We start from the raw sequence: 13,601 nt of genomic DNA, 5'->3' as shown, positions 1-13,601 counted from the left end.
TGAGTTTGCTCCTTACAGTTAAAAGGTCTAAATTCAAAATGTCGACATGTTCATTAGGTCGACAGGGTTAAAATATTGACAGTGTGAATGTCGACAGGTTGTAAAGTTGACACCGAAGCGCTGAGTTCAGGCCGTGGGAAATCCCCATGTTATAAACAGGGCTAATACGGCTAAGAGATCACTTTGCGGCGGAGCTCTTTGGTGCTAGTTTTGAGGCGTCTACCAGGATTTTTTATTTCGCAAAGAATTCATGAAGATCGTGGATGTTTTTGGATTCTTTTTACTTTTTTACCTTTTAATTTTGTTTTGTTTTCTTAAACTGTAATGATGCTTAATGTTGACATTTTAACCCTGTCGACCTAATGAACCTTTCAACTGTTTTGACATCCCGACTGTCACGACTGATAGTGGGTGTATGACTGGTAGAAGGTACCTGCTGTTGTTGGCGCAACTCAGAGGAAGGCGCGGAGTCTAACGTGCCCCTGGTATTCACCAGGAACCCCCGCAAGGAAGTATGGACTCCGCTGCAGGGACACGCAGGTCGCGGTCCTTCCTAGAGTCCACAGCGAGATACAAGGGGTTGTCAGACAGGCCGGTTCAGCAACGTTCAGGTAGAGGAGGTACAAAGGGAAATCCAGAAGAATGGTGAGGCAAGCCGGGTCGGTAACGTTCAGGGAGCGCAGTACAAAGGCAGAATCCAGATAGGGGTGGTCAAACGGTCCGGGTCAAAAGGGTCACAAGCAGCACGAAGAATGTCAGGGACAAATACAGCAACTGGAACACACAAACGCTGGAGACAGGAAGACCTGATACTCTGGCACTGAGTAGAGGGCAGGAAGAGGTTTAAATAGTGTGGTGGTCCAATCAGCATCAGCGCTGCAGCGCTGTCATACCTGCCGCCGGGAATCCTACATAGCGTCCCGTTGCCTAGCAACGGGGCGCGTCATACAGCAAGGGGTCAGGCAGGGGGAATCCGGAAGTGATGCGTCTGGTTGCATAGCAACCAGACGCGCGGTCAGGCAGTCAGGCGGCCGTGCGGACGGTGCCTGACACCGACATGTTCACTGTTGACATTTCATAACCAACCCGTCGAAAAGATTTCTGACTTTATTTTGGCATGTGGAAAGGTGAATATAGAAGATACAGCACAAGTGAACACAAAGCAATTGTAATGTGTTTGTAATGTGTTGTAGTAAATGTCTGTTAAAAAAACCAAAACTGTTTCAATGGGTTCCACACTTTTTCTACATTGGGGTACGGCCAAAAATGAGGAATGGCAATTACGCTCCACAGGGGTGTGGCTGACACTTCTGTATGCAGTCCCTAACTCCTCTCTCCTACCCTGAAGACACCTCTCCATTGCTGTTGGCACCTGTATACCCGTTACTGATGGTGAACAGGACATACCGCCAGCATTACCGCATTGAGTTCACAATGCTGCGATAAGCGGCGCTAGATAACAAGTCTGATCACCACAGATTAATAAATAGACCCCCTATTATCATACCTAATCATAGTAATACATACTTGTCTACTTTAGAGATCTCCCTTTCGGGAGGGGAGGTCTCCCTGCTGCCTCCTGGAGTCAAGACCACGCGATTCGCGTATTTAGGCCACGCCCCTCTGCTGAGTCAAACCAATTTTGTCCTATTACAGCAGGGGGCAGGGCCAAGATGACGCGATAAACTCCGCCCACACCCACTTCACCAATGAAGAGGACAGGATCCAGGAGGATGCCCTGCTCTCTCAGGAGTCAGGGAGAACTCCCAAAAATTCTGGAGTCTCCAGGACTTTCCGGATGATTTGGAAACTATGTAGGTAATACGACAATTAATACAGAGCTCCTATATTGGCCCCCGATAGTCCATAGTTTATCTCAGTAAACCTTAGCTTGCTTTTTGCGCCCATTAGTACATAACTCCCATCAGTAGACACTTAGTAAACATGTGGTGAAATCTTCATCCATTAGTAAGAAAAAAAACTAGCGGTCACTAAAAATCTGTCATCCTCCTTCCAATTATACTACACAAAAAGGTACCAAAAAGGACTGAGAGGGGTGGGGTGGGGCCCCTCTGCTGTGAGCCAATGATGAGAAGGAGTAAAAGTGACACGATTCACTGAGCATTGCGTTATGAAGGCTCCCGTCCTGCCCACTTCACTAGGAAGTGGTCAGGATGCAGGAGAATGGACTGCTCTCCCGGAAGTCCAGGAGACCTACCCGGAATTTGAGAGTTTCCCGGACATTCCGGTAGAGTGGGCAATTACGCTATAAGCCTGAGTTCTGCTTCGGAACAGGCCGTTTCACAGAGGTGCGATGTTCCAGCCATACAATCTTTGCGTTTCGCCTTTGCCCTACATTTGTAAATAGACATCTCGCTGCATTTATAGTCTTTGAATAGTGTAGAACACAACAATCAAATCGCTCTGCTCTGTTGGGGGAAAAAGACCGAATTCCTCTAAAACTGCAATAAAGAATTCACGGACAAACGCGTAATGAGGTAAATATTTCACAGAACAGTTTTTAAAATTTTGCTCATTTCTTTTACACTTGGTTTATAAGGCAGATTACACACATTCAAGGACGAACCTGCACTACTGTCCTACCAACACACTCCTAATAACATAGGCTGCCTGCAAGTCACTTTCAGTCAGAATAACCTCCATGCTCAAACCATTGTTGCAGCATGGCATTCTGGGTAACCAGAGAATCTGGAGCCCTTGGATTTTAGTCATTGTTACTAAATAAAAACTTGTCTGCTTACTGAAGCATCTCAGTTGTATATCCCTGCGCTGCCTGCAATAACCATCTGTTGGAGCTTACATGAAGGTAATGAGTTCTGCATCAGAAAGCCCCAGGAATGAGATCCTTAACCCATTGCCTGCTGCTGAGATGTGCAGCTCTATGTAGACAGCACTGGCCTCAAAAATCCCTACACTAATGTAATGATGAATGGAAGAGAATGTTACTTGTGGTACAGGTATCAGTAACACCCCGTTCACACTGCCGTCCTGGCAATATCTCGGTTTTATGAACCGTGATATTGCCGGGTGACAGTGCAGGACACCCCGGGAAATTCCAAGGTAGACCATGTTCACACTGGTCTGCCAGGGGCTTGCTGGCAACATCACAAGAGGGGCTTTGATTGGCTCCTCTTGTGATATATTTTTTTAACTTTACAATAGGTTTCGGTGAGATCCGGGTTGAAACCGTTTATACTGGAGGCGACCCGGGGCAGACCCGAGAATAACCCTCCAAAAGACCCGGGTCTAATTCCCAGGTCATCCGACCCGGGAATTAGACCTGCACCCGTTCACATTGAGCCTCGAGTCTGGGCTTGCCCTGGGTTTTTGAGGCAGTCAGGTCCTATGCTAATTTCCGGGAATTAGACCCAGGTCTTTTAGAGGGTTATTACCGGGTCCGACTCGGATCGCCTCCAGTTAGAACGGTGAAGTTAAAAAAAAGTTGTAAAGTTAAAAAAAAAAAAAACATCACAAGAGGAGCCAATCAAAGCTCCTCTTGTGATGTTGCCAGGGTCTATCGTGAATTTGCCGGGATGTCCTGCACCGTTCATAAACCTGGGATATTGCCAGGGCAGCAGTGTGAAAGTGGCATAAATGTGCTGAATTAAAGAGGATGAAAAAACGTTGATTTAATTTAATTATTAACTCTTTCAGTAACATTCTGGATAAAATACAACATCTCTGACCTGCTAAGTGACGCTTTGCCGACCCTACCAACAAGCATTCAGAAAATATATTGTATATGCTAATAATAGATATATGCTTAAAACCAGTTTCAAGATAGAAGTGGCTCCGAAATAGGGGAAAACTCTTAAAAATTACAATAATGTTTTGAAAACGGTTAAACAACATTTACTAATGACGAAAACATATGTGGTCCATTCAGGGCTGCCAAGAAGAATTCAGGGCCCGGGTACAACAAATCCATGGGGCCCCCCTCATAGTGAAGTAAGCCCCAAAATTTTTTTGCGCCGCCTTACGGCGGCGCAAAAAAATTAGGTGTATGGTCATATATTCAGGGGCGTGGCTAGCCAAAAATTTTTGGGGGAGGTGTGGTCATGCATTTGGGGGCGTGGCAAACGTGCCATTGGGGCGTGGCTAACATAAAAACCACTAGGCTCTCAATTCGCCAGAGCGTCACATATGTTCAAGCACTTCTGACTTTCAGGACATCTACCACCACAGGGTAGTATACAAACAATGCAGTGTGTACACAAACAGTTCAGTCTTGGCCTACACCTTACATTGGACACAACATTCACCAAAAATTGGTATTGTCCCTACTAGAATCACAACATTTCACACACTGTGCTGCTCTCTCCTACCTGTTCTTCTCACTTTCTCCACCTGTGGCTGCTGCTTTCTTTAGTTGTGGCTTGTCCGGATCCAGAAATGTTGAAGGACCTATTTTGAAAAAAAAATGGCTACATTTAGAAAATTACAGCCAGCCCCAGCGTTAAATCAATAGCACCCACGATTAATAATTAGGCCTTCCTCCAGCCCCAACATTAAAATAATACTATTCACATTTAATAAATAAACCTATATCCCTTCCTGCAAACAGCCCCAGCAATACCTATTTCCCGCAACCATCACTGCCATTAAATAATTCATAGTCACATTTAATAAATAGACCTCATTCTCCCTAAACTCACCCCAAGATTCAATAGCCCCCAAACCACCCCATCTTAAATTAATAGTCCCTACTATTAAATTGCCTCACCATCACCCTACAAACAAAATAGCGCCCATTAATTAGCTGCCACCTACCTCACACACACTACATTGCAACAAGCCCCCTGTGCCATTACACACACAATACTGTGCCCCTTCATCACAACTACACTGTACCCCCTTATGCTCACACTGCGACCTCCATGCTGCTTTTCCCCCTTCTTTTTTACTTTGTGCCTCTCTCCCACTTTTTTTCCTCCTCTGTTCCTCTCTCCCACTTTTTTTTTTATTCCCCTGTGGCTCTCTCCTTTTTTTCCCTCCTCTGTTCCTCTCTCCCACTTTTTTTCCCCTCCTCTGTTCCTCTTTCCCCAATTTTTTCTTATTCCTCTGTGACTCTCTCCTTTTTTTCCTCCTCTGTTCCTCTCTCCCACTTTTTTTTTTATTCCCCTGTGGCTCTCTCCTTTTTTTCCCTCCTCTGTTCCTCTCTCCCACTTTTTTTCCCCTCCTCTGTTCCTCTTTCCCCAATTTTTTTTTATTCCTCTGTGACTCTCTCCTTTTTTTCCTCCTCTGTTCCTCTCTCCCACTTTTTTTTTTATTCCCCTGTGGCTCTCTCCTTTTTTTCCCTCCTCTGTTCCTCTCTCCCACTTTTTTTCCCCTCCTCTGTTCCTCTTTCCCCAATTTTTTTTTATTCCTCTGTGGCTCTCTCCTTTTTTTCCTCCTCTGTTTCTCTGTCCCCTTTCTTTATAGTACTGTCCCTCTCTGTTTTCCTCCCCTTGCCTCTCCGTTTCTTTACTTACCTTTTGTCAACTTCTTTCTTTTCTTTTCTGCTCTTCTGTCTCCTCTTCTGTCTTCTTTCTTCCTGCTGGCTGCGGCGCTCCTCACTGACTGACAGGCGTGACTTGATGACGTCACGCCCGGCAGTCAGTGTGAATGGAGGAGAGGAGGGACACGGCGCCGCGCGATCACGTTAGTATTTATTTTATTTTATTTTTTTTAATTTATTCTTCCTCCCAGCTCCCAAGAAACCCAAGACCCCCCCCCCCCCCCCCGCGGAAAAAAAAAAAAAAAAAGTTTAAAAAAAAAGCACAAGACAGAAAAATTAAAAAAAAAAAAATTAATTAGCAGCGGGGGCCCGGCCCGGGCCCCCTGGCATGGCCGGGCCCGGGTAAACTGTACCCGCTCCCCCCCCCTCTCGGCGGCCCTGGGTCCATTTCATCATCAAGTATTTATATTCCTATTTGTCTTTCTAGTTTAATAGTTATCTCAGGAACACATGTATATTTATCAGTGGGGAGAAAGCTTCCTCTTTTATTGGATTAGCTTGCCTTAGAATGATCAAAGTTAATATGTCATTGGCTGCTGCGAGTCACATGACAGTTGCGCTAATGGTACCCTAATATGAAAAAGGAAATCTTTAGATTTCAAAATGCCCAGAGCTGCTGTTTTAATCCTGCTAATAGCAGTAATGTGCATTTATTACAGTTTTTCCTTAGCCAGGGAATTAATATTCCATTTCTGGAGTCTGACAGTTACTTTCTGTTCAGCTGCTATGGAAACAGTTATACCTGGTTGAGGCCTGTACCCAAGACAGGATGAGTCATCTGTATATAAATATATATACTGTCATGATTGCTGGGGACATAATGTTAACTGTGCATGTCACTTACACATTTATATACTGTGCTCACATCGGAGTCTGAAAACAAATGAAGGGTTCATCTATGCAGCTGGTGAACAGCGCTAGGCCGCTACCCATTAAAGAAAATGACTAATTAAAGGCAGTGTGCCTCAAGAGACGTCACTGTGTTCAGCCAGGTGATCCAGAAACCTCAATATTAAATCATACTTGCCAACTCTCCCTGAATGTCAGGGAGACTCCCTGAAATAGGGGTGATCTCCCTCACTCCCTGAAGAGTCTGGCATTCTCCCTGATGCTGAGCCAGTACAAGACGTGGTTGGCTTCGCCATCTGTGGCATGATGACACTGTTCAGAAATTGCGTCCTATGTCCATGTATTGATGCCTATGGAGGTGGCCATTTTCATGGAGACCAAGATTTAATCAAAGACTGACAGGTAAGACAACATGACTTCAGTAATGGAGACAAAAATGTAAAAAACACTTCAGTCTCTAGAGATTCATTAGCTGCTTTTCTTTAACGCATAGTTGCCTACTCTCCCGGAATGTCCGGGAGACTACCGAAATCCGGGTCGGTCTACCGGACCCCCAGGAGAGCAGGCAAGTCTCCAGCATCCCGCAATTCCCTGTCCAAAATAACAGGATTCACAGAGAATCGCGTCATTTTGACCTTGCGGGGGACGGGGCCAAAATGATGCAATTGACCATGCCCCGCCCCCTCCCACCCTCTAGTCATGACCCTCTCCCGATCTGCACCGCCTGAAAGTAGGCAAGTATGCTCTTTTTGCAAAATAAAAAGTTAGAGATAAAAATGTAGCATTAATAATAATAATAATAATAATAATAATAATAATAATAATAATACTATTATTATTATTATTATTATTATTATTATTAATAACACCCTTGCATATGTATGTTACAAATTAGGCACAAGTATCGTACATGTTGCCTTTTTTATTGAAAATAGTGACTGAAGAAATCATTTACAGAGTTGCCAGAAGGGGCAGACAAATATATGTATGTATATGTGTGTGTGAAGATAAAAAGTATGAATTTTGTGGAAAAATCTGGGGGTCATCTGGTTGCAGGAACTGTTTATTAACTATGTACTGATGTCTAATTGTAATTTCTACTTCATCACCCCCCTACCTGGGAGGGATGTGGCTGGCAATGGGATCTGTGCAAGTGTTACCTACTCTCCTGGAATCTCCGGGTGACTTCTGAAACTCTAGGAGTACTCCCGGACTTCCAGGGAGAGCAGTGCACCCTCCCCTAGTGAAGTGGGTGGGTGCCGGACTTGATGATAAGAATCACAATGAATCGCATCCAGGCCCTGCCCCCCCACTGCGTAGTTCCTACAGAGCCCGTCCACACCCGCCCCCGACCCGCACTCAGCACCAGGATCCGGGATATTCTGCAGAGAGGATCTAATAAGTTGGCAAACATGATCTGTGCAGTGTGACTGGCAATGGGGTCTGTGCATTATGGATGACAATGAGATAAGTGAATTGTGACTGGCCATAGAGTCAGTGGTGTACAAAATGTGGCTGGACCTTCAAAGGGCAAGTGCAGGGGCAATTCCGGGCATTTCTGCCCCACCCCCTGCTGCTCAATGACAAGATCATTTCATTGCACATTGGGGGGTGGGGAAGTCATGATGGCCCAAATGATGTCATCAGGACCCACCTGGCTAGGCCCTGCCCTCTTTACAATAGAGAAGGCGGGGCCCAGAAGGTTGGTCTACTCTTCTGGGAGTCCGGAATCTGGGAGTCTCCCGAACATTCCGAGAGAGTAAGGAACTATGTGTTTCTGCATTACAGCCAAATCAGACAGGTACTAGAGATGTTGAAATTTATTTCAAAGTGGTTTTCAAAACAGTTCGTCAAATTGGCTCTAAAGTTCAAAAACTTTCAATAAATTCAAGTACTTCAGCCAAATTCAAGCAAGGCCTAACAGGTTCAACCACATTCTTGCCGGTTTGAACATGTTTGTTTGATCCTGATTGGCTACATTGCATAGTATTTATGGGAAAATCAAATGTCAAAATAAAACACGTCATATCAACTCCTACCATGCGACTCCATGAGACAATTCACATCATATTCCAACTAACCTAGCGACAGGTAAGCAATATACTGGAGAAATGACTGTTTACTCGCAGATATTCCAGGAGAGTAGTCAATTGTGCATAAAATAAAACAGTTATGACATGGGTTTCCAGCTCTACTTCTTAAAAAGAAATTAAAATAAAATAAAATCTAAAAATAAGATGGCGACAGGGGTGGACCCAGACATTTGCCCTACCCGGGGCGATTTTAGGGGGGGCGATTTAGGCCCCGCCCCCTTTCTGTGTTCTAAGGCTGCCGGCGGCTGCACAGTATGTGCAGGTCCGCTCGGCAGTGACAGTGTGGTGCCCCGCTGCTCTGATTGTGTTTAAAACACAATCAGAGCAGCCGGGCAGCACACTGACACTGCTGAACGGACCTGCACAGTGTGCAGCTGTCGGCAGCAAGCCCCTGCTAGGGGGGGCGATCGGGGCGACCCCCCCCCCCCCCCCCTGGATCCGCCACTGGATGGCGACAGCAGGGGCAAACGCAGGATTTGTAACTGGGGGGTTTCCACACCACGCCACCGGTGGGCGTGGCCAGCATGCATGGGGGCGTGGCTATAATATTAGACAGTGCTTGGCTGCTCTCCAACTCTTCCTATCCCCATAATATACATTGGCAATGCTGCCTGCACTACTGTTGGGTGCACGCCGCTCTCCCTTTTCAAGCAGAGCCGTGTGAAGCGGGGGCAGGGTCCAGCCACCTCAATTATACAGTGCCCCAGGCTTGGAGGGGGGTTTCCGGGCACAGGACACCCCCCTCGGTTTGCCTATGGACAGTAAAATAAGTGAACGGGTTAAGAAAATGGGGTCATTTCATATTCTCCAGTACTTAATATAGCAAAACATTACACAATGGAAAAGAAAGAGCTGAAACAGGTCATCAAGGCCCCTTGGGAACACACGAGTCAAAATAACAACATGGAAACATGCAATTGGTTCTGTTCTGGCGCGATAAGGTAATCTCCACCCCACCACAGCAGCCCTGCAGAAAGGACGATTATTTATAGAGCCAGACCTGACTCCTGGTTACCTGCAGCTGTAATATGTGCTGCTCACCTAATCTATGCGGGAGGAATAATTCTCAGAGACAAATTCAGGTCACGCTGTCATCACAACACAAACACTGGGAGAATAGCTGAGGTATGAGTCAGGCGGTCACATGGTGATAGTACCAACATAAAGATATATATTCCAGTGTGTGACTAGCTGTACTGGGATGAAGAAACTGGGGTAAATGCACATGATATAGATGTATAAGACACTGGATACATCACATATTGATTGTGGGGAACAGACTGCAAGACAGACATAGGGGAAAAAGAGAGGGTTCAGAGGCGGCCTCGTTAATTAAGGAAATGTATAGATTAAGGTATAAAGAGAGGTTAGAAAAAACAGTTTTGCACCTGTCCTATAGCAGACATATATCCCAACAAGTATCTACCCAGCAGAGGAACGGGGGGGGCACATACCGCTGAGGGCATGGTCATGTCCTAGTGCTTATGAAGTGCTAGGCTGCCCCGTCGCCCCCCTCCCCTCCTAGCCCATTTATTGTCTTGTGCACCAGTGTCTAAGACTAAATTTAGTGAACAGCAGTGTCGGTGGCTACGTTTATCTAGTACACAGCAGTTTTGATGCCTAGGTTTGTCTAATACACAGTAGTGTTGGTGGCTACATTTATCTAGTACACAGCAGTGTTGGTGGTTATGTTTATCTAGCACACAGCAGTGTCGGTGGACAAGTACATTTAGCACAGAGAATGAACTCATTGAGTACACAGCAGTGTCGGTGGCTACGTTTATTTAATACACAGTAGTGTCGGTGGCTATGTTTATCAAGTATACAGCAGTGTCTGTGGCTATGTTTATCTAGTGCACAGCAGTGTCAGTGGCTACGTTTATCTAGTGCCCAGTAGTGTCGGTGGCTACGTTTATCTAGTGCCCAGCAGTGTCAGTGGCTACGTTTATCTAGTGCACAGCATTGTCGGTGGCTGCTACGTTTATCTAGTGCCCAGCAGTGTCGGTGGCTACGTTTATCTAGTGCCCAGTAGTGTCGGTGGCTACGTTTATCTAGTGCCCAGCAGTGTTGGTGGCTACGTTTATCTAGTGCCCAGCAGTGTCAGTGGCTACGTTTATCTAGTGCCCAGTAGTGTCGGTGGCTACGTTTATCTAGTGCACAGCAGTGTCGGTGGTTACGTTTATCTAGTGCACAGCAGTGTCAGTGAATAAGTTCATTTAGCACAGAGCACTATCAGGGAATAAACTCATCTTGTAGACAGCAGTAATATGGACTAGGTTCATCTAGCACATGAGTGTCAGTGCCTATTCTCATCTACCACATAGCACCTCCTGTGACGAAGCTCATTAAGCATACAGGGCTGGCTGGCAAATTGTAGCCCACTATGGGACTGGCACAAGATGCCCCACTGCCCCCCAGCTCTGCCAGACCATGAGCACTATCCATAAGTAAACCAATCTAAAACACAGCACTGCCAGTGACTAAGTTCACCTAGCACACAGCAATCTCAATGACTAAGTTCATCTAGCACACAGCACTGCCAGTGACTAAGCCAATATGGCACACAGTGCTGTCAATTTATAAGCCCATCTAACATACAGCACTTCCAGTGACTAAGCCCATCTAGACCACAGCACTGTGAGACGATCTAGCACACTGCACTGCCAGTAACTAAACCCATGTAGCACACAGCATTGGCAGTGACCAAACAATTCTAGCACACAGCATTGGCAGTGACTTAACCCACCTGGGACACAGCACTGTGAGATCACCTAAAACAGAACACACAGCAGAGTCAGTGACTAAATGTATGTAGCACACAGCACTGTCAGTGACTAAGCCCATCAAAAACACAACACTGCCAGTGACTAAGCCAATTTAGCACACAGCCTTTCCTAGACTAAGCTCATTTAGCACACATCACTGCCAGTGACTAAACTCATGCAGCATACAGCACTGCCAGTGACTAAGCCCATCTTGTATACAGCACTGCCAGTGACTAAGCCCATCTTGCATACAGCACTGCCAGTGACTAACCCCATCTTGTATACAGCACTGCCAGTGACTAAGCCCATCTTGCATACAGCACTGCCAGTGACTAAGCCCATCTTGTATACAGCGCTGCCAGTGACTAAGCCCATCTTGCATACAGCACTGCCAGTGACTAAGCCCATCTTGTATACAGCACTGCCAGTGACTAAGCCCATCTGGTATACAGCACTGCCCGTGACTAAGCCCATCTTGCATACAGCACTGCCAGTGACTAAGCCCATCTTGCATACAGCACTGCCAGTGACTAAGCCCATCTTGCATACAGCACTGCCAGTGACTAAGCCCATCTTGCATACAGCACTGCCAGTGACTAAGCCCATCTTGCATTAGCACTGCTAGTGACTAAGCCCATCTTGCATACAGCACTGCCAGTGACTAAGCCCATCTTGCATTAGCACTGCTAGTGACTAAGCCCATCTTGCATACAGCACTGCTAGTGACTAAGCCCATCTTGTATACAGCACTGCCAGTGACTAAGCCCATCTTGTATACAGCACTGCCAGTGACTAAGCCCATCTTGCATACAACACTGCCAGTGACTAAGCCCATCTTGCATACAGCACTGCCAGTGACTAAGCCCATCTTGTATACAGAACTGCCAGTGACTAAGCCCATCTTGCATACAGCACTGCCAGTGACTAAGCCCATCTTGCATACAGCACTGCCAGTGACTAAGCCCATCTTGCATACAGCACTGCCAGTGACTAAGCCCATCTTGCATACAGCACTGCCAGTGACTAAGCCCATCTTGCATACAGCACTGCCAGTGACTAAGCCCATCTTGTATACAGCACTGCCAGTGACTAAGCCCATCTTGCATACAGCACTGCCAGTGACTAAGCCCATCTTGTATACAGCACTGCCAGTGACTAAGCTCACAGCAGACAGCTTGTCGCCCATTGCTGAGATGACATCATCTGCTGGTAGACATCACTTTTGCTGCACTGCAGTAACGCTGCCTCAGCTGCCCAGACAGTCATCCCGACCACTCACCATCAGCCAGACCACCCAGACCCCCTGCCCGGCTCTTACCTCTCTGTCCAGGGGTTTCTATTTGGCATCTTCACTGCTACAGTCCGGGAAGCGCATCGGGTCACTGTGTGCGGAGGTGAGGTCCGGGGTCTACATGCCCACCCTGCCAGCTCACCTGGGCGCCCCCTCCATCCCTGGGTATGTGTCAGCTGGAGAGGGGGCGTGTGCAGCGCTGCTGGCACTGTCAGTGTGCTCACATCTCCCAGCCGTGCCCCAGGGGGCACCACTCACTCCTCCCACAACCCTGCCCAAAAGTGGCATCACTAGACCACCTACTCCCTCCCCCCACCCTCATCCCTGCTGATCAGTAATGTAACTCCCCCCAGCACGGGATATAGTGCAGACCACCTCATCCAAGGTGTTATAAACTCTAATAATGTGTAATAAAGTTACACCCTGCCATGTTGTGTCTGTGGGCATCTGTTGTTCTTGCCAGGTACAAACAGCAAGCCTGCCTCCATTCACCCTACACCTGTGCTTGTCTGATCTGAGAAACCAAAAGTCCCAATATGATCTGCCAGCCAGAGACTGTCCGAACCTTCTGGGACTTGTAGTTCCACAATGATTGTCACAACCACTGCTTGCTTACATCTGCCAGAATCCATTTTACCACTTAATGACCAGCCAACCCCTGCATGCAAGTTATAAAAAGATAATATGTAACAAATTATAGAACCTATATATCATTTAAGAGATCACTGGAATACAAATAGGTTATTATATTAAAGCCTATTTGCCTGAAATACATGGATGTGGGAGATAGTTGGTAAATTGCATATAAATGTGGTATACTTTACAACATTGTCATAGCTGAGTCATTGAGACTCAAGTTGATTTTTAAATGAACTGTAGAGTGGGGTGTTGGGGGAGTATTTGTGGATGGGCTCTGGGGAGCCCATCCACAAATACTCTGTTTCTTCCTCCTCATTGTGCTCACAGTCCCTTTTGATTACAAAAACAGATGGCAGCCATGAAGGGGTTAATGTTCCAATAATATTCTTTATGTGTCATTAACAGTCTGAACAGAGCTGAACATCTAGTGGGTAAATGTATCGAGC

At 46.4% G+C, this 13,601-nt stretch overlaps 1 protein-coding gene across 1 annotated transcript in view; it reads right to left on the bottom strand.

Moving 5' to 3' along the window:
* Window positions 1-12,761, bottom strand: part of LZTS3 (leucine zipper tumor suppressor family member 3) — a 101,658-nt gene extending 88,897 nt beyond the window's left edge. The window contains exon 1 of the mRNA XM_075190225.1: window positions 12,544-12,761. The gene's annotated coding sequence lies outside the window, so the exon portion shown is untranslated. The remainder of the gene's footprint in view (window positions 1-12,543) is intronic.
* Between the last annotated feature and the right edge of the window lie 840 nt (window positions 12,762-13,601).

Source organism: Mixophyes fleayi, chromosome 1 (assembly GCF_038048845.1).
Source record: "Mixophyes fleayi isolate aMixFle1 chromosome 1, aMixFle1.hap1, whole genome shotgun sequence".
NCBI lineage: Eukaryota > Metazoa > Chordata > Amphibia > Anura > Limnodynastidae > Mixophyes > Mixophyes fleayi.
Note: the sequence above shows the minus strand (reverse complement) of the source record. Positions and strands in the feature narration are given on the sequence as shown.